Source organism: Chrysemys picta, chromosome 5, assembly GCF_011386835.1.
Source record: "Chrysemys picta bellii isolate R12L10 chromosome 5, ASM1138683v2, whole genome shotgun sequence".
NCBI lineage: Eukaryota > Metazoa > Chordata > Testudines > Emydidae > Chrysemys > Chrysemys picta.
This window is the reverse complement of record NC_088795.1, coordinates 44,925,242-44,948,417: the sequence shown is the minus strand read 5'-3', so window position 1 is coordinate 44,948,417 and position 23,176 is coordinate 44,925,242. Positions and strand designations below refer to the sequence as shown.

The 23,176-nt window shown below is 38.8% G+C and overlaps 1 long non-coding RNA gene across 2 annotated transcripts in view; it reads right to left on the bottom strand.

Moving 5' to 3' along the window:
- Positions 1-3,161: 3,161 nt before the first annotated feature.
- LOC103306602 (uncharacterized) overlaps positions 3,162-23,176 on the bottom strand; it is a 134,576-nt gene continuing 114,561 nt past the window's right edge. For both annotated transcript variants that reach the window (XR_010601341.1, XR_006176807.2), the window contains one exon: positions 3,162-8,164. This is a non-coding gene — a long non-coding RNA (uncharacterized LOC103306602). The remainder of the gene's footprint in view (positions 8,165-23,176) is intronic.

The following is a 23,176-nucleotide window of genomic DNA, read 5'->3' as shown; positions in this document are numbered from 1 at the left end:
TTTATTTTCTTTACTGATTCTTTCCAATGAATTTTTTTTATCTTGAACTTGTCTCCTAATCACAAACATTCTGGACTGTCTTTACCTACCTTTTTTCCCCTAGATTGTCATTTTCAAGACACGCTGAGTTGTTTGTCAATATTTTTAGGCACAACCACAAGAACAAAATTTAAAACCCACCCGTCAAATTTTCTTCTTAAGTCACTTATTCAATTACTACAAGTTTGGAAGAATGGAAAGCAGTAGCCTTGAAGCCCTCATGCACATCTTTCTGGCTAGAAATACAGGACGGAGAAACCAAGTGACACTACAGATGCTTTTGCAGCTGCACTCGGTTTTAAGTCTTTCCTGGACTGTGAAACTTACACTATCCTTTGTGAAGTTATTTACTCATTATGACTAAGTATGTGCAGAACAACCATATGCATGGTTCTTTACATTAAGCTTTTTGCAGCTTGTATTGTGGGCAGACTAGACATTCTCATTCCGTCTAAAACCAACATACCAAAGCAGTGAGATCTCACAGCAGCCAACTACAACCTGAATAGACAGAATTCAAAGGGGACTGAATGCCTTAGGAATAAGTAATGTCCCCCAGTTCCCATCAGTAGTTCATACCTAATTGTTCTTGTTGGCTTTATGTGAATGAGTTGATAGTCTCAGTCTAATTTCAAATGGATAGGTTCCCCCAATAACAAAATCCACCATTAAAAATTAAATGATACTAGAAAGTTTACTGCCATCTTACTTCTATTGGGGACCCATTCAGAACAGACACTGTGAGTGAGTAATTAAAAATACTTAATCAATGACTTTATTCTCGCAAGGCATGAGTCTGTAGATATCTTTCCTCTAGGAACTGAACTGCGCAATTTCATGTAAACATAGAATGACCTTCAGATGATAACAGCTCTATTTACTCCAAATCAGATTTGAATCAGTGATGGAGAGATAAAAATTCAATATACCTCACTGAACCACAGAGTCACCCAGTCTCAATGGATTTGATGCATTTTGTGCTACAATGTGTACTAATTTCTTTGCTTAGATCTATCCAATCTGTTCAGAGGAATATAAGGTATATTGTCTAAGGAATAAATCAGCACATAGTCATAGGGTTGGATTTTTACAGGAGCCTAAGGTATTTAGACACCTATTTCCCATTGAAACTACTAGTCTAAAATTCCCAGACATAACCAATAAACTAATGTGAGCATATCAGTTTTAGTATTCCAGAGGCAGCTGGATTAAAAGAAACTTTTGATATATGGAAGATGTTTTGGGCTACCTGTAGGATGTGTTGTGACTCCCGTTTTTATTATGAGGCTGTTTTTAAACTTTTCTTGTGCTCCCACCCCACAACAAATCATACAAATTTCTTCCCTAATGTTATTACTAAATAGAGCAGAGTACTTTTTTTTTTTAGAAACTGTTTTCTGTTGGAAATCAACAGTTGATTGAAATCAATGTTTTGTTGAAATCAATGTTTCACATGAATGTGTTGCTTTCAACAAAATGTCCATGGAATAAAGTAAAAACAATTAACTTTGACTTTCTCATTTGGTCCTGATGATAATGTCAAAACAGTTTTGTTTCAATAATGTCAAAATGTTTCATTTTATATTGTTTCAAATTTTACATTATATTGACCTTTTCATAATATATATTGACCTTTTCAAAGCAAAATTGACATTATAAAAACAATATTTTGATGGTTCTGAAACTTGTTTTTAATTTTCTGTTTGTGATGGGACATGCCCCTATCCCACTGACAGCAAGCCTAATGGATGTCTCTGCACCCAGGCAGTGCCAATTATCTCCCCTGCAGAGCATGCTGTACCTGGAGAAGGAGATCTTAAAAGGTGAAGCTGGCCACAGAACGGGGGCAATATTTGCCCAAGAGGAGAGTCTGCTAGAGAGGTCAGTAGAAACATCTAATTTATACTAGACTTTTATGCTGAAGATTAGAACACAATTCTCTATGGTATGCCAAACTCTTTTTCTCTGACATTCCGACTACTGTTGTTATCTTTTATTGACTTCAGAACTTAAAATTGCAATTGAAAGCTCAATTTTTCACTGTTTGTTCTGCACACAAACATAGGAATTATGATGATCCCTCCTCCAATCCTAAAGTACATTCATCAGGCTGAACTAAGAAATAAAACTACTTTCAGCATATTAATGATCAAATCACAGCTAACTGCTGATAATTGTTCAATATATATACTAACATTTTGTGATGTAATTTAGTTGCAAACCTGGTTTCTAGCTACAGCATTTTTAATTCAGTCATTCAAGTATAATTTCTATTTCCATCATTTAAAGCAATTAAACTGATTCCAATATTCAGATTTCCAAGTGTATAGTAACTGACGTTTATTGATTCTCTGCCAAAAATGCCAGTCTTGACCACCCATTTGTCAAATTTTCCAATAAGCATCTTTGTGCATTCTCTCATGTCATATACTTGGGAAGAGTTCCTGGTAAACATGCAAAACCACCTCATTGTCCTTCTTCAAACCTCTTCTGAAAACTCTTTTGCCATGACCTAGAAAGAACATGACAATGGCTATGCAACAAGTATACTTTAGCCACCATTTATCAGGCTATTCATAATCATCTCATGCTTTGGGTCAGGAACCTTTTTATTATGCTTGTATAGTTCTTAGCTCAGTGATCACTGACTGACTGAAGCCCTGACATTCACCCCCATACCAGCAATAGTAATTCATGCTGTATTTGCTGTTAGCTATTGTTAGAAACAAAAAGTTATTTAAGCAAAGCACCTATGGAAAATAAGACTCTCAGAAATTATTCTAATCAGTTATTATACTAGGTATTTTAAATTCAGTTAGGACCCAAGAAAGAAAAACAATGTGCTTAACTTTTTAGTTCTGTTGAAGTCAATGGGACTACTTGCACACTTAAAGTTAAGCAGCTGCTTAAGTGTTTTGCTGGATTAAAGGCTCTAGTTAATGGACTGTTTGATTAGAAGCATTTTACCTCCTTTGTTCAACACTGAGTAGAAAACTGTTTTCTCGCATATTTAATTTTTTGATGTTGCAAACTTTTCAAATATTACAGGAGTAATTCAAAATACCCTTGGTTTGTTTATTTTCTTTGCCCCGAGGGTGGGAGTACAGGCCAGATTTACAATTTTGCTGCTAACTTCTTTTAAATGTAGTGGTCAAAAGCCATCAATCTCCAGGCTGATTTAATTAAAGAATCCTGCTTCATTCAAGTAGGATGTAAGAAATCAATGAGTTAAAACACTTCAGTTTCTGGTGGACAAAAAAATACCCTATATGAGCATATCATTAGATCCAGGTAGCACTTTCTGAACTAATCTATGGGCAATGATCTAACCAGCAGTGACTGTCAACTCTTTAACTGTAAAGCAGCAATGAGTACGTCGATTTCCACCCTCTGCCCTCCCAGCAAACTGCACAAGCAAAAATAATATAACATATGGTGGCCCCTTCTGACTGACAGATGCACGCAGAGAGAAAAAAGCTTGGGAATAGAGGCGTACTTTATCATATTTCTCAGCTCTATTTCACATAACATTCTTTTTTAAAAATTCATTGGATTATGCAAATATGAGCAAGGCCAAATTGCCTACAAAAATGGCTACGTGTAAATTATATGTCACCTTTTTTCAGTGTTGATACTCTCCAACATAAAATAGCAGTAATCTCCCAAAGGCAATCATTAGGTCCAATTAATACAACTATCACATTTCTCTACCAACTTGTATAATAGTGTAACATACAAAGAATAGATATTGTATTCCAGGGAGTGCCATTAGTAATCAGGAATTCTAGAATCATTAAACTTTAAAGGCTCAGAAATAGAGTGGCTGCCCACAGAGGGAGTGGAACAAAGTATAAATGAAAGGCGAAGGCAAACTCAAAAGGATCACTCTACTCTACTAGTTGCAGTTGCCCAGTGCTGAACAGTCAATGTCCTTTCTTTGCTAATCAGCAACTACTGCTCTACTCAGTCTGCAATATGCTTCCTTTCCATGTAACGGAAAGCTTAGCCACAATGTTGGGTTTCATTGGTTCATATTTTCATTGCAGAGGAGGCTGAGGTTGGCTGATGTAACAGCATGTAGAAAAGAGCGGACAAATGGTCTATTTTTAAACCAGTTGCTCCTGCCCACATTGCACAAGTCTAAAAATGGCAATTATGGGGTTCCATAGTCATGAGCTCTGACATTCAGATTAAGGCCCCCATGCTCCAATGACATCTGCCTTCACAATGTCATTGCAAGATTGGGTCCTAAATGGGCTTACTTTATAAATTAGAGTTTTGTGTGGGCGGTGGGAGGGTGGAGGGAGGGGGAAGGGGAAGGGGAAGGGGGGTTCTAACTGTCATCCCTACAAACTCAAGCTGATATGAATATCAGGCTTCATTATCTCTGGTTTATGTATCATTAAGGCTGATAAAAATCCAGTAAATGGAACTTAATTAACAATTCTGCAAAGGGAGTTTGAATGACGGTGGGACTATGAATCACTTGCTTCCCAACTTTACAGAGTTTGTGTGTCCAGAAGAAGGTTTGGACACCATTCTACAGAGACAGGGAAGTGCATGTATGTGTGCACCCATAATTATATTTTTGCATTTGAATTTGATCGTAACAAGTACTAAAATTGGTTGGGGAGGGGGAATCCTGAACATATAGTCTTTAAAAGACTTAGTACTGATAACACTCTCAAATGTTTCAAGGGTTATAACTTGTGTGTGAAAATGAGAGAGAGATTTCCTAAAACTTTTTTTCTTTACAGATATTGTGACTCTCCTATCAGAGACTTACCTCCAAATAATATTATATCCAAATCCCCAAAAGGCTAAACTGTGGTCTCTACAGAAAAGAGCTAAGGAACAAAAAAAGGTTTAGTTTTCTTTCCCAATGTTAGCATATCGGCTTCCCCAAAACTGGGGAGTGGGGTGGGAGGGGAGGCTGAGAGAGAATTGAAATTGAACCTCTTAACAATGATTCTGAGTACAGCAGTAAAATACAAAGATCTACGTATTTTATTCCTTTGCCTTCATTTGAGGTTGTCTGCTATGGGCACTTCCTTTGGGATAAACTCCCAAAATGTTCTATAGCAGAGGCAAATTAAATTGAAATAAGCAAAGTTTGCAGATTGGTAACTAGTGGTTTCTCTAGAGAGACAGTCCAATGATAAAGTAAATCTACAGAATGCTGCAGTGGGAAAAGAAGGAAAAGAATTATGTAGTGAGTGTGTTTTGAAATTCTAAATAGAAGCAATTGGACTGTTTTTTGTGTTAGAAAAAGATGCTAGGAGTTAGAGAGTTCTGTTTAGGCTTGAATAAAGAAGGCTGGACATTCCTGGGTGAACCAGGAAATACAATACAAATCTTTACTCAATATTTAAAACTTATCCGAAACAGACTTTTTCTGAAATTATTTTTTAAAAAACATTTTCCATTTTCACACGTCTGTACTTCCTGGATAGGAAAAGGTTCAGAAATGAAAGTGCTAATGTACTACCAGAAGGACTGTCTTTCAGACACATTTCCAACACAAGTGAAAGCAGGATATACTTGAAACCTTATGAGGAAGCTATTGTGGCTTTAGCCTAGTTTTGCATACTCAAGAGGCTTACAAATTTTGGACAAGGTTAAGATAAGCATGCAATCATTTGGGTACATATTCAATCTGAACCATTTGTGGTTTATTCATCAGTGGATGTGATCTTTCTGATGCTTCCAAGCCCATAAATTAGAGACAGACATTTTGGTTTTTTGCACAGCACTTGATATAATGAGATATAATCCCCATCTGGGCACTTGTGAAGAGTAATTGCACATTTGCAAGATATTGTGAGATTTATAATAGAATCGCTTCATTATCTCTCTCAATAAGGAGAACGCCATCTTACTCAGAGGGATAAATTGGCACGAGGACACAACATGGTGAGTTTTTGTGAAAGATATCATGTGATCTCCCATGAAAACTGAAATTATTGCATGTCACTTTTGTATATTCATTAGATTATTCTGCAAGACAGTATTTCAAGCATTCTTATGAACATGAACAAGCCCAGACTAAACAGGATATAGTAGAGATGAAAAATGATGTTGTGCTGTGATCTCTGCAATGAGATCTCAGCAATTTTTAAGAGAGGAACATTGAATTATAGGGAGAACTGAGCAGTCAAAAGTGGACATGGTAATAACTAGATCTCAGGAGGAAAAATGGTTGTATTGAAAATAATAATCTTGAGTCTGAAAATTATGCTCCTTTCTGTAGAAGTCAAAAGAATATTTCCCTCTGTGCCTGCACTCATACCCTTGTCTGACATTTGTGACTCTGTGTAACCCACCACCATCAGACCTGTCCACAATTTGTCTCTCACCCATATCACTCTTACCAAATCCTTCTCCAAAGGTTCTGTAGTGACCTGTGGCCAACATTCTTCTCCAACACATGTTCCATTATATATCACAGACAGCACCCTAGACCCACAAGCCTCAGATCAATTCAACATCTTTATTCTTCCCCTTGCCCCCTGTGGCTTTCAATCCTTCACATAACATCATGTAAGTTAACAATGAAAGATTATCAGGGGGAAAAAAGTGTGGGAAACTGTAGTAGCTTTATGAAGCATCAGTGAACAAATGAGAACAAAACCAAACAACCAAAATCTTTGCAGACAACCACAACAGGGATCATTACACCATGGGAATCCAACAGTCTTTGGCTGACACAAGACAGAAAGAAATTACTCACATTTACGAGAACAGTAGTAAAATTTTCAATTATCCACATAATCAGTGGAAAACTGTAGCTAAAATAGATAATAGAAGATACATTTGCAGTAATTTTATCTGTTGGGTTGAATGTTTATTTTCTTTGTGCGTGTACTACTTTTTTTTAACACCAGCAAAATAATACCTGAATTAATCTGTTAGGTCCTGATCTTGCAGTTGCTTAACTTTACTCATATGAGCAATCCTATTGGTTTCAATGGGACTATTCAAGGAGCAATGTAAAGCATGTGTTTGTAAAAATCAAGAGTCTATTCTCTAATAAATTTTTGCTGTACAGTAGTCTGATGGCTTCTTATTAGAAGGGGGAATGCGTTTGAACATAAGGTAATGTAAGTGTTCACAAGCGCTCCTCAGATGGGTGTTTTTTCTGCAACTGTAGCAAACAACAGATTGGTGGAGGCTGGGGCTGGATTTGCCCCACACTTCAGAGGTCTTTGGCAGGAGAAGCAGTCCAGTTGCTTTACACAAAGAGGGTGCCAGGTAGGAATCAATCACCTCCTACATAGCTGAGCCCAGCTTACTGCAGACAATGTGGAAGTGGCAGGGCATGAGAAGCCAGAGTAGGGATTAAAGGTTCTTCTCCATCCTGTCCTCCCCCCCTCTACAGGGACACACGCAAGGGGCCACTGATTCTACTTCAGCCATTCCTTCCACTCTGTCTCCTATACATTTGCCCAGTCTTCCACTTAGAATCTTGAACCAGGCACTGTTTGACCATCCCTTTTGTATGGGGATGAAGTAGTTGTCCTTTGTTTTCTAAGACCTGCTAGTTAACTTATACTATGTTCCTGAGGGGACAGAAATCATTTGCTAGTAGGAAAGGAAAGCCCATAAAGGAAAGCTCTATATGGCATAACTGTACTTAAAATGAAATCAAAGCCTGTAGCTTGGGATGAACATGCCAACTTTGGGGAGAAGATGGAATTTTTCACGGCAAACTTATCACTGGTTTCCTAAATGACCTAAGATAAACAAAAAAACCCTTTTATGTGGTTGCTGTGATTTAAGCAAGGTCTGCAAGTTGGCAGCCTATCATCAGAGGTTTCAAAGTGAAAGAAAAAAGCCAGCTTCCATTTGCAGAGAATCCTCCTGCTATTTGTACATAGTCTATCTTGGTAGCTGACATATGCTGGAGTACATGCTGTCTGTGGGCTTGAAAATCTCACGGCAGTAATCAGAAGTGTACTGGTCCTGATGGCAGGCATCAAATCGGTTACTGCCAGATCTTTGAACTACAAAAATAAATAGAGAATGGAAATGTATTGTATTGGCCAAGCCTGAGGCCTAGTCATCTATCTTGGAGCATGCTCTGGTGAAAGTGTTTAACTTGGATTTCTTCCATCACATGTGGTAGCTGCAAGAGTGAAGAAAAAAGAACAATGTTAGAGGTATATTTAATAGTGTGTTGGCTTAACAATCCTCAGGATACGTTTACTTCCATGTTATCTTAGGAGTCAGAGCTTACCTTTGTTGTGCCTCTGGATGAGTGCATATACCAGATCATGCATATATATATATATATATATATATATATTACTGAAAGGCTACACACAGTTAAACACACATGTATCTATTGCACATAGTTATAGCTAGGACAGGATTTGAGATTGGAGTTGTGTGTGAAGTTTCTCTGGCAATTTTGACATCTTTGACTTACAAAGTTCTTTCAGTGAAAAGCTTTAAACCAGAGGATTTGGAATGAACCGTAACTGGATGTTTGTTGGTTTTGGCTGAAATACATTCTTCTTCTCTTTCCTTTTGTGGACAGTGTATAGAACAATATAGGATCCCCTTTTTCTTTACTTGGCTACATTTTTTTAATAAGAGCCTCCTCCTAGTCCCTCCTTATTCATAATACCCACGTGATTACGAAAATTATGCATTTGTCAAGAGTGTGCCCCGTGCAAAGATATCATATTCTTACGTGTTCTGCGTTAGGGAATACTATGCATGTTTTCACAGCTGAATTAGTTTGTATTATAGATTATCAGGAGGAGCTTTTTAAAAATTAAGTGAAACTTTATAATCTTGAAACAAAGCAAAATCACTATTTTCTATACTTCTATCCCAGTTTTTCAATAACTGTTTCTGGTGCACAAAGTATTTGGTAGAACACTAATGAAGAGAAAGAAGACAAGAAAACATAAAGGGCCAGAGTCCTTGGTACAATCTCACCTTTTTGTCCATGCTGGCAATGCAAAGCGATCATAAGCCTGGCTGAACTAGGTTCATAGCTGTTTTGTCATTTGACTACTACAAAAGCAACTGGAAAGTACTGAAGAACATGGTTCAAAATAACTATGCTAGAATTTCATTTATGAATGCTAAATGCTGCTTTTATTTTTATAGCTGCCAGACTATACCTAAGGGTAATGTACATGCAGTGGAAGTTCAGTGCTGTTCTCAAAGAAAAGCTAAGGAAAAATTAAACATAATTTTTAGTTTTTTTACAAACAATGACTTTTTAACATAAATCTTACTTTTTAAAGAATATATATATAGGCTGTTATGTTGTCAGGAAATGATGCAGAAAAAGTCTGAAAGAAATTCATTCTGCACTCCAGGGTGACAGTCATCACCTGCATGGTGTGGAGCTCTGCTCCTTGTGTGACAATACAGAAATGGCAGGGGATTGGCCCAGGAGAGGGGTGGAGCTAGACAATCTTGCTGCTGCAAACATCCTCCTCCCCTGTGTGGAGGGTGCACATAAAAAGGGATTGAATAAGGGCTTGTCTACCCTAGAAAGCTAATATGGATTAATATAAGGTGTGAATGCAAAATTTAGTATCTATTCTGGAATAACTTCACATGTGGACAAGCCCTAGGTTACTTCAAATTTGAACTTTCACACAAACACATTTTCATATGAGTATTATGAGACTATTAATGTCCATGAATTTTCTTTCCAACGAAAAGCAACATGCCCATGTTTTCAGAAAACAAAAAAGGATGCTAAAGTGAATATGCATATTAATTCAAACAAATATTTGGGAATACTTTCTTGCTCAGTTCTACATGTGACAACTCTGAATAATAAGAATAAACAACCCACAGCATTGTTTAAAAAAAAACCCTGCAAAAACTTAGTGAAGCAAATTTTTACAATTCATGTCTAACATGGTCTGCACAGTTTATGCACTTTCCACAAATTTTCATAAAGGGGTGGGACTCACCATGCTTCAGGGGTTCCCATCTGAGCTACCCACATAGCCAGGACTAGTATAGACCTTCAGAGTCAGCCAGTAGAACTGGATGCAGTGGCTTCAGCATCCTGTCTTTACAGTAGACAGCCACAGTGACAGTCTGTTGGACTTTCTGTTCCAGACACAATACCAAACCCTCTTGTCCTTCCCCACCCTTCTCATCTCCCTTTTTAATCCCACTTCCCATCTTCCCCTATCAGAAAGAAAGCTACATGCCCATAATCACTCAAACCATGCTCATATATTGTTTGCCTTTTCTGACCAGCTCTAAAAAGACAAAATCAGACAAAGCAAGGAGCAATCGTTCACTGAAACTGAATTTCAGGAGAAAATTGATATCTTTCAATAATAATCCCTGCCCCCACACACAATCTATTTTAATGAATTATATAGCTGATTGTAAACTGAAAGTAAAGGCTATGTAGAGCAAAATATATACAATTCACTCAATGTTTTAACTGTATCAAAATGGGGTGAGGAGACTGTTTAAAAAGGAAAGAGGGTGATGCAGATTGTTAGAGCACAAAGCAAACTAGCAGCATGAAAGACTCAAATCCCTTGAAAAGTAATTAGATGATAAAGCAGAAGGCTGGAATGTCACAAGCACCTATCTTTATTTCTAAGTACTGTAATACTTCTGGACATATATTTCCGTCCCCTTTAAAGTAGCTTATTTTGTTCAACATTAGAATCTCATTTACCTGGGGTAAAGGGTGAATGGCCATCCAAATGCCAGCCATCCAAATGCCACCCACCCACCCACATCAACAGGTGGGGGGAACTAATGGGTCTGGTGGTAAAAGGGGTAAGGGAGAGAGACATGTGTCAAGGGACAATTGGTAGCTTCTGGCACCCATTCTCTAGCTGGGAGAGAGAAGGGTGCTGAGTGGCCAGCATTCCCAGCTCCTAGGAATTAGTCCAGAGCAGAGGCCATGTGGAACCTCTTTTGGCTCCATTATAGCAGCCCATCCTATCCACCTACACCAGGAACGGGAACCCAGCCTGCAGGTCTAGCCAATCACTCATTTAGGGGTCAGGAAGGAATTTTTTTCTCCCATGAATCATTTGGTAGAGGGCCAGAAAGTTTTTTGCCTTCCTAAAGTATCTTCAAGCCATAGTGGGGTAAGTAGGAATGTGTTTAGCATGTAACTGAGGTCCTAGAGCGGTAGTGTTTATTCGTTGCAACTTGCAGCTGGTTTCCAGTGCAGTTAAGAGAATAAAATGTATGGTTCCCAGAGGTAAGAGACTTTAGATTTTGGTGATGGGTCTTGGGCTCATGTGATATGGTGAGACTTTGTCACTTTCATAGGCTGAGGTTTGACCTTGTTGGATCTTGCTGGCTGCAGTCCTCACTCTGCCTAATCCTATGTCCCTCTTGTGGGGGTAGGATGCTAGCACTCAGACAGTTGAGTCCTGTGGGGAGAACTGCCTCACATTATGGGTTATATGGTAAGAAGCCCTGTAATCCCTGCACTGGAACCAATTAAATGTCTGGTATAGGAGAGTAGGGGTGGGTAGCGCCTCTCCAGTGGCCCTCCCCTGTGTTAAACTTTAATAAAAGTTGTGGCCTGCTGCTTAATTCCATGCATGTGTGCCATCATTTTGCCACTGTGTCCACATCAGCAGATTATGACAAGATCAAAGTAATGCAGTTTCACTATGTATCCTATAGTACATCAGTTGTCAAAATTCTGATCCTTCGTTTTCCTGACAAAGCTTGTGCACATAACGGGGAAGAAATGAAAGCTGCTTAATCAAGTCTCAAAAGAGAGATCCTAATTCTCCTATTTAAGTCAATACAAAACTCTTTTTGACATCAACAGAGGCAGGAGAAGACCCTAGTATCATAATAGAAATTAGAATTGACACTGTCCCTGAGACTTTCAAAGCCAGCTAGCGGATTCAGATGCCCAATTGTCATTAATATCCAAATCCCTTATGCACACAGCTTTGAAAATCTCATCCTGAACCTTTAATTTGTCACAATCTTTAATGAATTCTTTCAGGGAATTTGGTGGCCTTCTCTTGCAGACTAAGCAACTTTTCTTTCCAATATATGATTTTACAAGAGACCCTTTAATGTAGAGTTTTTCATACTGTGATGCAGTGACTATTGGTGGTGGTGGGAGTACTTAATGGTGATCCACAGAGAACCTTTGTTCATAGAGTGTTGCTTTGTCTTATTTTGAGCTGCTAAATCACATTGAAAACAGCTAAAATACATTAAATATTTTCCTATTACTTAATTTTACTTCCCCCTACAGTGGGAATACTATGAAATTGCAAATGGAAGAGGACGCTGTCTATGTTGTGAGAGCAGATAGGGAACATGCACAGACATCACAGCATTCTGCACCATTGCAAATGGAAGGAAGTGTGATCCAGGAAGCAATTTTTCTAAGATGGAAGTGCTTGCGAATCCACCTCCTTTAATTAATGCAGGGATGAATGAATCAAGTTCAGATAGAATAAAAATCCCCCAACCCTTCATCTGTTTTACAGACTCGAAATTTGTACATAATATTATTATATTTCAGTTTGGCTTGCTGCTATATTTCTTGGTCCTGGCTAGGAGTGGAAAATTCCGACAGGTTTTTTTGCAATCTTTCTGGCATGGAGACCAGGTAGCAGTAGTGATAATGGCCCAATCCTGCCATCTTTTATTTTAGCAAAACTCCCTGTTACCTCATTATGAAATTTCCAGAGGAATTTTGCTGGAGCAAGTTCTACAGGATCAGGCCCTACTTTTCACACCTATGTAGTTCTACTAGTACACCCAAAAGTTCCTCTAATTTACATCTCAGATCTAACCTTTTCCTCTTCACCCATCTTTTCTTTACCTTGATATAAGATTGCACAGTATATGCTGAATTGTAGATAAGGATATAATTGAAAATATTTTGCTCATCATCTGAAAATTTTACATTATTTTGCAAATTGAAAATTGTTCTCTTTAGTGACTTTTTCAAATTTAAATAGGAATGTTTATCCAAATGACATTATTTTCATAGCAAAACATACAGAATATCACTGTCTATTGGGTTTAAAATATGACCTCAAACACTAATGAATTTATCTTCATAAAAACTTCTGCCAGGTTGAGATATATTGTAATCCCTTTTCCAGAGATGAGGAAGTGAGGCACAGAAAAGTTAAGGGCCTGATCATGCATTCTTTGAAATAAATAACAAAACTCCATTTGATGTCAATGTTGCAGGATTGGGCCCTCAGCGATTTACTTGGCCAGCATTACACAGGAATTGAATGCAGCTCTCTAGTTCTCTTTCTTCTGAAGCTAAATTATCTTTTTCCAGAGTCGCCACTGCAGCATCCTTAGAATACCGGTCATTCTGGTACTTCCAGGAATAGTGCCCCTGTTGTAACCTTGCATTCACCAAGCATGCGAGGTCATGCCAATCAGAGGATGCCATTTTGAAAAGCACACTACCCCTCCCTTGCAGACATGACCTTGCATGCACCATGTGTGCAAGGTCATGCCAGGCAGGGCGGAGCATCTCCAAAATGGCCTCCCCCATCCACGATACCAGACGAAGCCACGTTGGTTTTGTCTCGGTACCGAACAGGGGACAAAACCAGAGAAAAAGAGGATCGCGCATCTTAAAACCAGACAAATGGCTTGCCTAACATTTTCATGTAACTTCCCCAAAAACAAAAAGTCAGGGATGCAAAAATGGCTCAAACAAAATGGCAGAAATTCTGAGAAAGTTCCAGCAATTTTGTATGGCTCTGTTCCGTTAGCTCCCCTAGTTTGCAGTCATTCTGACTGAAAAGGATTATTATGAGAGAAACTGACAGTTCTTCATTTAAAATAGTAATGATTTGAAAAAATTAAAATGAACTCTGCTCATAAACAAAATAACTAAAAGTAGCAGGCCTGTATTTGAAACAGTGTCACAACAACTTCCGGTCTGCTCTTCATGAAAAAAGACAGCCAAAGACCTGGATTTTTTTTTTAAATGGATGCTCAAAGTTAGGATCCTAAAACCATATTACACAGCTAAAAACGTGATTTGGTATGATTTTCAAAGTAGAAAGAACTCAACAGTTCCCATTGATGAACATTTTTTAAAATGAAGAACAGGAGTACTTGTGGCACCTTAGAGACTAACAAATTTATTAGAGCATAAGCTTTCGTGGACTACAGCCCACTTCTTCGGATGCATATAGAATGGAACATATATTGAGGAGATATATATACACACATACAGAGAGCATAAACAGGTGGGAGTTGTCTTACCAACTCTGAGAGGCCAATTAATTAAGAGAAAAAAAACTTTTGAAGTGATAATCAAGCTAGCCGAGTACAGACAGTTTGATAATAAGTGTGAGAGTACTTACAAGGGGAGATAGTCAATGTCTGTAATGGCTCAGCCATTCCCAGTCCTTATTCAAACCGGAGTTGATTGTGTCTAGTTTGCATATCAATTCTAGCTCACCAGTCTCTCTTTGGAGTCTGTTTTTCTGTTGTAATATAGCCACCCGCAGGTCTGTCACTGAATGACCAGACAGGTTAAAGTGTTCTCCCACTGGTTTTTGAGTATTTTGATTCCTGATGTCAGATTTGTGTCCATTAATTCTTTTGCGTAGAGACTGTCCGGTTTGGCCAATGTACATGGCAGAGGGGCATTGCTGGCACATGATGGCATATATCACATTGGTAGATGTGCAGGTGAACGAGCCCCTGATGGTATGGCTGATGTGATTAGGTCCTATGATGATGTCACTTGAATAGATATGTGGACAGAGTTGGCATCGGGGTTTGTTACAAGGATAGGTTCCTGGGTTAGTGGTTTTGTTCAGTGATGTGTGGTTGCTGGTGAGTATTTGCTTTAGGTTGGGGGGTTGTCTGTAAGCGAGGACAGGTCTGTCTCCCAAGATCTGTGAGAGTAAAGGATCATCTTTCAGGATAGGTTGTAGATCTCTGATGATGCGCTGGAGAGGTTTTAGTTGGGGGCTGAAGGTGACAGCTAGTGGTGTTCTGTTATTTTCTTTGTTGGGCCTGTCTTGTAGGAGGTGACTTCTGGGTACTCGTCTGGCTCTGTCAATCTGTTTTTTCACTTCAGCAGGTGGGTATTGTAGTTTTAAGAATGCTTGATAGAGATCTTGTAGGTGCTTGTCTCTATCCGAGGGATTGGAGCAAATGCGGTTATATCTTAGAGCTTGGCTGTAGACAATGGATCGTGTGGTGTGTCCTGGATGGAAGCTGGAGGCATGTAGGTAAGTGTAGCGGTCAGTAGGTTTCCGGTATAGGGTGGTATTGATGTGACCATCGCTTATTAGCACAGTAGTGTCCAGGAAATGGACCGCTTGTGTGGATTGATCTAGGCTGAGGTTGATGGTGGGATGGAAATTATTGAAATCATGGTGAAATTCCTCAAGGGCTTCTTTTCCATGGGTCCAGATGATGAAGATGTCATCAATGTAGCGCAAGTAGAGTAGGGGCGTTAGGGGACGAGAGCTAAGGAAGCGTTGTTCTAAGTCAGCCATAAAAATGTTGGCATATTGTGGGGCCACGCGGGTACCCATAGCAGTGCCGCTGACTTGAAGGTATATATTGTCCCCAAATGTGAAATAGTTGTGGGTGAGGACAAAATCACAAAGTTCAGCCACCAGGTTAGCTGTGACATTATCAGGGATACTGTTCCTGATAGCTTGTAGTCCATCTTTGTGTGGAATATTGGTGTAGAGGGCTTCTACGTCCATAGTGGCCAGGATGGTGTTTTCTGGAAGATCACCGATGGATTGTAGTTTCCTCAGGAAGTCAGTGGTATCTCGAAGATAGCTGGGAGTGCTGGTAGCGTAGGGTCTGAGGACAGAGTCTACATAACCAGACAAGCCTGATGTTAGGGTGCCAATGCCTGAGATGATGGGGCGTCCAGGATATCCAGGTTTATGGATCTTGGGTAGCAAATAGAATACCCCTGGTCAGGGTTCTAGGCATGTGTCTGTACGGATTTGTTCCTGTGCTTTGTCAGGGAGTTTTTTTAGCAGATGGTGTAGTTTCTTTAGGTAATCCTCAGTGGGATCAGAGGATAATGGCCTGTAGAATGTGGTGTTAGAGAGCTGTCTAGCAGCCTCCTGGTCATATTCCAATTTATTCATGATGACGACAGCACCTCCTTTGTCAGCCTTTTTGATTATGATGTCAGGGTTGTTTCTGAGGCTGTAGATGGCGTTGTGTTCAGCATGGCTGAGGTTATGTGGCAAGTGATGTTGCTTTTCCACAATTTCAGCCTTTGCACGTCGACGGAAGCAATCTATGTAGAAATCCAGTCTGTTGTTTCGACCGTCCGGAGGAGTCCATGCAGAATCCTTTTTTTTGTAGTGCTGGTAGGGAGGATTCTGTGGGTTAGTATGCTGTTCAGAGGTATGTTGGAAATATTCTTTGAGTCGGAGACGTCGAAAGTAGGATTCTAGGTCACCGCAGAACTGTATCATATTCATGGGTCTGGAGGGACAAAAGGAGAGGCCCCGAGATAGGACAGACTCTTCTGCTGGGCTAAGAGTATAGCTGGAAAGATTAACAATATTGCTGGGTGGGTTAAGGGAACTACTGTTGTGGCTGCTTGTGGCATGTAGCAGTTTAGATAGTTTAGTGTCCTTTTTCCTTTGTAGAGAGGCAAAGTTTGTCTTGTAAATGGCTTGTCTAGTTTTTGTAAAGTCTATCCATGAGGAAGTTTGTGTGGAAGGTTGGTTTCTTATGAGGGTATCCAGTTCTGAGAGCTCATTCTTAATCTTTCCCTGTTTGCTGTATAGGATGCTGATCAGGTGGTTTCGCAGTTTCTTTGAGAGTGTGTGACACAGTCTCTCAGCATAGTCTGTGTGATATGTAGATTGTAATGGATTTTTTACCTTTAGTCCTTTTGGTATGATGTCCATCTGCTTGCATTTGGAAAGGAAGATGATGTCTGTCTGTATCTGTACGAGTTTTTTCATGAGGTTGATGGATTTCCATTCCATACGGCTAAATGCAGTGCCTTGCATAATGACAGGTTTCAGAGTAACAGCCGTGTTAGTCTGTATCCGCAAAAAGAAGAACAGGAGTACTTGTGGCACCTTAGAGACTAACAAATTTATTAGAGCATAAGCTTTCGTGGACTACAGCCCACTTCTTCGGATGCATATAGAATGGAACATATATTGAGGAGATATATATACACACATACAGAGAGCATAAACAGGTGGGAGTTGTCTTACCAACTCTGAGAGGCCAATTAATTAAGAGAAAAAAAACTTTTGAAGTGATAATCAAGCTAGCCGAGTACAGACAGTTTGATAATAAGTGTGAGAGTACTTACAAGGGGAGATAGTCAATGTCTGTAATGGCTCAGCCATTCCCAGTCCTTATTCAAACCGGAGTTGATTGTGTCTAGTTTGCATATCAATTCTAGCTCACCAGTCTCTCTTTGGAGTCTGTTTTTGAAGTTTTTCTGTTGTAATATAGCCACCCGCAGGTCTGTCACTGAATGACCAGACCATGCCATCCTTAAGGCATCACCTCAACTTTCACGTCTTGTCCTGTTAATCTAATTCAAATGGAGTAGATTAAAAAAAATGGTACCGAAGTGGAATGTATAACTATGCTAATAAAGGATATGACCTGAATAGTGTATCTCAGACTCTTCTCTTCTCATTTCCCTTAATTTTCTGCCAATGTTCATTTTGATTGCTTGAATGCCATGAAGTATTAGGTCTAGTTCTCTTTTATCTGAGTTTCACCTGCAGGCAACTTAATCTGAGCCCTTGAGTCCTCCCCGACAACTATTTCTAAACTTCTGTAAAGAATCAAAAGGGCGAAGAGAGGACTTGGGAGAGTGGGCAGGAAGAAGATCATAGCTGAATGTCCAGTTTATCACTACATTTTTCACTTATGATTGTATTTGAGTTTTTGGTTCTTCTCCCTCGTCTATGCTCTTATACAGTAATAAGGACCTGTGGATCAGACCACCATGCTAGATTTTCAATTTGAGCTCATTGACTCCAATAACTCTTCAGAGTTCGATAATCTCACTTTAGCTGAAGTCATATTCTTTATTTTGTTATATCCAACTGCACATACTGTGTCATTGTATTTTTTTTAACCTGAACTCAACATGAACTCAGAGGTGATATCCTGCTTTTCATGATCAATTCTGTTTGAACCAGTGAAATTCTAGTAATCTGGAATTATTAACCATTCTTGGACTTTAAGGACTAAATTCCAGTTTCTAAAGCTTTTCTCTTCTCTTCAGTTCTTAATGAAAGAACATTTTTAGTATTAAAATCTGATTTATTGTGGCACTATACCACTGAGTGTTTTTGGCTGCACTACCTACCATCTCTGCCACTGATCAGTAGTTCAAAGACTCTGCTTCTATTAGAATAACCTGGAAGCTATATAATCACAGAAGTGTTCTTAATCATCTTGAATTCAAATGCAGGCAGTTTTGAATTAATAATTTTTAGTCACTGTTGAAGTTCAAAATAAAATTCCTTGGGGGACTCAACCTGAACAGTGCTAAAACTGAGTCCTTACTAGCATTCTTTGGTCTAAAATGCAAAGGTAGAGCACAAATTTTGAGGAAGCTCAGGTCTAGCTCCAGAACAAGATCCAAATTTCATTACTGACTCTATCCAACCGGAATACAGATACAAATGGACGTTTGAAATTCTGTAAGCACTTACACATGAGTAATTTTACAAACATGAGTAGTCCTACTGGCTTCAATAAACTCCATTAATGTAAAGTTACTCATGTGTAAGTGTTTGCAGAATCAAGGGCCCATCTGCAATCCCTGGACCTATGTATTCATTAGATATTGTTTCACCAAACATGTAAGATTTGTGGGTTTTTGTCAAAATGTTGCCCCCTTCTCTGTCTCAAAGAGTGCGGGGGGAGGGGGAAAGAGGGAAGGGGGTGTCTGATCAGACCAGCAGGAAAAAGACAACTCCTGAGGTCCCAAGAGAAAGGGAGAAGGAAGAGGCAGAGCTGGGCCTTCTCCTCTCCCCCCACACCAGGTGCATTGAAATTTAATGAGAGTTAGTGCCCTAAGAAGATTAGGTGCCTTCTGAGAATCTCATTAGGTACCTCTTTATTTAAGTCTCACTGACTTTCAAAAAGATTTAGGTGACTAAATCACTTTTGAAAATTGTACCTATAGTCACTTTTAGTCATGTTACTTTACTATAAATGTAGTACTTTATGGGATTTTCTATTTTATGATAAAACATGATTTTTAAAACCTTTTCAGAGTCATAATAATCAGTTTAACTATTCTGAGCATAGAGTAAAATTACTAGCTAAACTTGCTTTAAACCTGTCAATTATTTTTATATGCATATTGTGAGGGCTCTCCTGCTTGTCTGTTTCTTTTATGAGAAAGCACTTTTTACCTTGTGCTGTTGAACCACAACAAAAATAAAATCTGATAATATTGGTGGCATTTCATTCAGGAGTCACTGCAGGGAACAGAAAGGAGGTCTAAAAGAACAATTTTGTCTTCTGTAATGAAAAACTAAATCTTACTTTAAAATAAGATACTCGTTTATGGTTTAATGCTTTTTGAACTATATTTGTAAAGATTTCCCTTTCTTGTCTCTTTCTTGTGTTTGTTGTTTGGCCCATTCCAAGAATTGCTGATGACCTGATATTCATGTTGTGTGGTATTATTTTAATTTTAAGGATACATATCAATGGAAGTAGCTTATACTAATGCATATTGTAAGGCTTTGAGCATGCCCTGTGCACATAAGATGTTTCCAGAAGCCAAAGCAGGTTCATACTGAGGAGTATTTGTGTGGTTAATAAAAGTGCTTTCTGAATTCTATATGGAGTACTTACTTGAGCAGAAGAGTTCTCACAAGTGGTTCACTAGCTATTTCAAGGAATGATTGAACATGATCTACAGAGATTTTCTTTCACCTAAAAAGAACAGGAGTACTTGTGGCACCTTAGAGACTAACAAATTTATTAGAGCATAAGCTTTCGGATGCAAGAAGTGGGCTGTAGTCCACGAAAGCTTATGCTCTAATAAATTTGTTAGTCTCTAAGGTGCCACAAGTACTCCTGTTCTTTTTGCGGATACAGACTAACACGGCTGCTACTCTGAAATCTTTCACCTAACAGTCAATAGCCAGAAATTTTGTCTAGGTTGTTGGAAACTGCAAATCAGTGCTCTTCAGTAGTTTGACATAAATTAGTTGTCTTAGTTCAGATCTTAGTTCAAAGGGCCAGACTTAAATCTCAATTCACAGGAGTAAATCTGGAGTAATGGTGATCAAAATCTGCTCCAACTGGCCTCATCACAAATATTATCTATACAATTGGTATTAATCAGCAATTTTGCTGGTAACTGCGGCCTGAACTACTTTCATAAACCTCGAGATGGACCCTGTTGGTCAGATCTGAGACAACTGATAAGGCAGCGTGGTGGAGCTTTCATTGCCAACCCTCACACCCTCTCATTGCACTGTTTTCCTGGATAAATAGGACACTTGAATTTCCACTGCAGTCTTTCTATACATAAGCAAGAATAAATTCTACATTGTATGCCAAATTCTGCTCTCTATAGAAATGAATGGAGTTATGCTACAGTAGCTGTGAACAGGGTTTATCCACATGACTCGCTTGTGTGTATCCCAGACATTATGGGTCTGACACTTTTGCTACCCTGTCCAGCTTTTATGAAGGTTTTATCCATTTTACAGAAAGGGGTTCTAGTAGATCACAAATTTAATGAATCAACAGTGATGCTGCTGCAAAAAAGGCAAATCATTCTGGGATGTATTAACAGGAGTGTCACATGTAAGACACTCTACTAAACACTGGTGAAGCCTCTACTGGAATGTTGTGTAGAGTTTTGGGCACCACATTTTAACAAAGATGGAAAGTTTCCAGAGGAGAGCAACAAAACAAAAACATGTCCTATGTGGAAAGATTGAAAGAATTCTTCATGTTTAATCTAGAGAAGAGAAGGTTGAAGGGAGACATGATAACAGTCCTCAGATATATGAAAGGCAGTTTATAAAGAGGACAGTGAGCAGTTGTTCTCCATGTCCACTGAGGCTAGGACAAGAAGTCATCCGCTTAGTTTGCGGCAAGGGAGGTCAAGGTTAGCCAATAGGACAAATTTTCTAACTTAGCTCCGAGTTTAGACATACCCTATGGGTAAGATTCCCAGTTCACATAGATATACTCATGCTAGCTTTCATTTGAATTAGTGCACTAAATAGAAGTATAGTGGAGGCAGCAAGATCTAGTCATGCCGAGTACCGATTCAGAAGAATTTCAGAAGGCTAGTCCATGCCCCGCCCCACTTCAATGCTGCCCATACTACCAACTATATTACTCTTTTTTTAGTATCTACATGAGCTAGGGATCACATCCCCAGCTCCAAGTAGGTTAGTTAAGCACTAGAGCTGGTTACCTGGGGAAGTTGTAGGCTTTCAGGAACAAGTTAGAGAAACACCTGTCAGGGATGGTCTAGGTATATTTAATGGTGCCTCAGCATGGAGGGTGGTTGGGGGAAGATGGTTTAAATGACATTTTGAGGACTCTTCCAGCCCTCTAGTTCTATGATAATCTCAACATCAGGAACACTGACCCTCCATTTCTGGAGTCATGGTACAGCTATAGTTTGTTTTTGATTTTCTTTTTCCGATAACATTTTCACAAAACGCAAGTTACTGTTTTAATATAAATTATTTTGTAACATGGACATTGACATTTGTTAAAATGAAACCAAAAGTGGGCTACATGTTAAGCAAAAGCCTCTTTTAATAAATTAACAGCTAACAATATGCACTATACATTGATGGGACAGTGTTAATGTGGTTATGCAAACAATATCCAATCGCTATATGTCTGGATATATGATCACAAGCAGTAGATTGTTTGTTTATTGTCAAAGGTCTGAGTGGCTAATAAATGCTGGCAATAGCTTGAATTCACTGGAATGCTACACAGCTGCAGCATTAGTAAGACTTTCCCTTTTCTGAATTCTATAATCCCTTCAATATTGCATTAGATATGTTTTCAATATTTATCTGGCTAAAAATATGCTGAATGTTGCAACTGTTCAATTATGACATTTGTCACACAGGAAATCTGTGTAAGGCAGAAGGTAACAACATCTTTATTGTTAAAAAACCCAATGAAATTTTTCTCTTGTATGGCTCATTCATATGCTTGTGTTCGGGATATTTACAACATTCTGTAAGGCTTTGTTATCAGTCAGAAGTAAGGGCATGTTAGAGTTACTGAAGCCAATTGTGAGGCCTTACTGTTTGGCTGAACTGACCCATTGCCAACAGTGAGAATCTGAGTCCCTTTATATTTCAGTGTCAGAATGCAGTGGAGTAAAAAATAATAAATGGCTTTTGGATTTGTTATACTCTTCAGTCCAAATCCTTGGCAAGCCAGAAATAGAAATGGTTTAAGTGGGTTTTTTTTATTAGCTTTCCTAAATGATCAGCCAATCTATTGTTCACTCATCTATTGTTTTCCCTCAACTCCCAAAAAATTTCATTTGAACAATGAGGCAGTTTATTTAGATAATAGTGATTACAATTAATGATGGGGTGGGGGAGAATCTTCTCCTCTTATGTTGTGGGGTCAATTTAGACAAGGAATCAAAACATACGAGATTAAAGTTAACCACATGGTCTAGCACAGTCCTAAGGAAGCCAATTTTCACCATGTCTATACATTTCTACCAACAATTATTTCTCCAGCTGCTGCTCAAAACAGAGGACAGCAAGCTGAAAGAACTGTAAATGGAAACCATGAATGACCCCTTGGTCATTCTAGCTATGGGATGACCTGAGAACATGGAGGATGGAATTAGTAAATAAAGCTGGTCAACTTTTTTGAATTTCAAAATTCCAATGACATTAATTTCAATTAAATTTTGGTGACCTTTTTATGCATTTTTCACCCAGCTGCATTAGTAATAGCTTGGCTGGAATCTGGCTGTGGCCTTCAGAGTCTGTCAGCTCTAAATCACCCATTGAAAGAGATTAATAATACATGACTGTCATATTAACTGAAGGATGAATTGATAGTCTCCATGACCTGTTCAGCCTTGGTGCCTTAGACTGCCAACAAGTACATGAATTAGTCTTGCTCTAGTTTAGGGTTCACGTCACTATTTAAACTAAGTTAT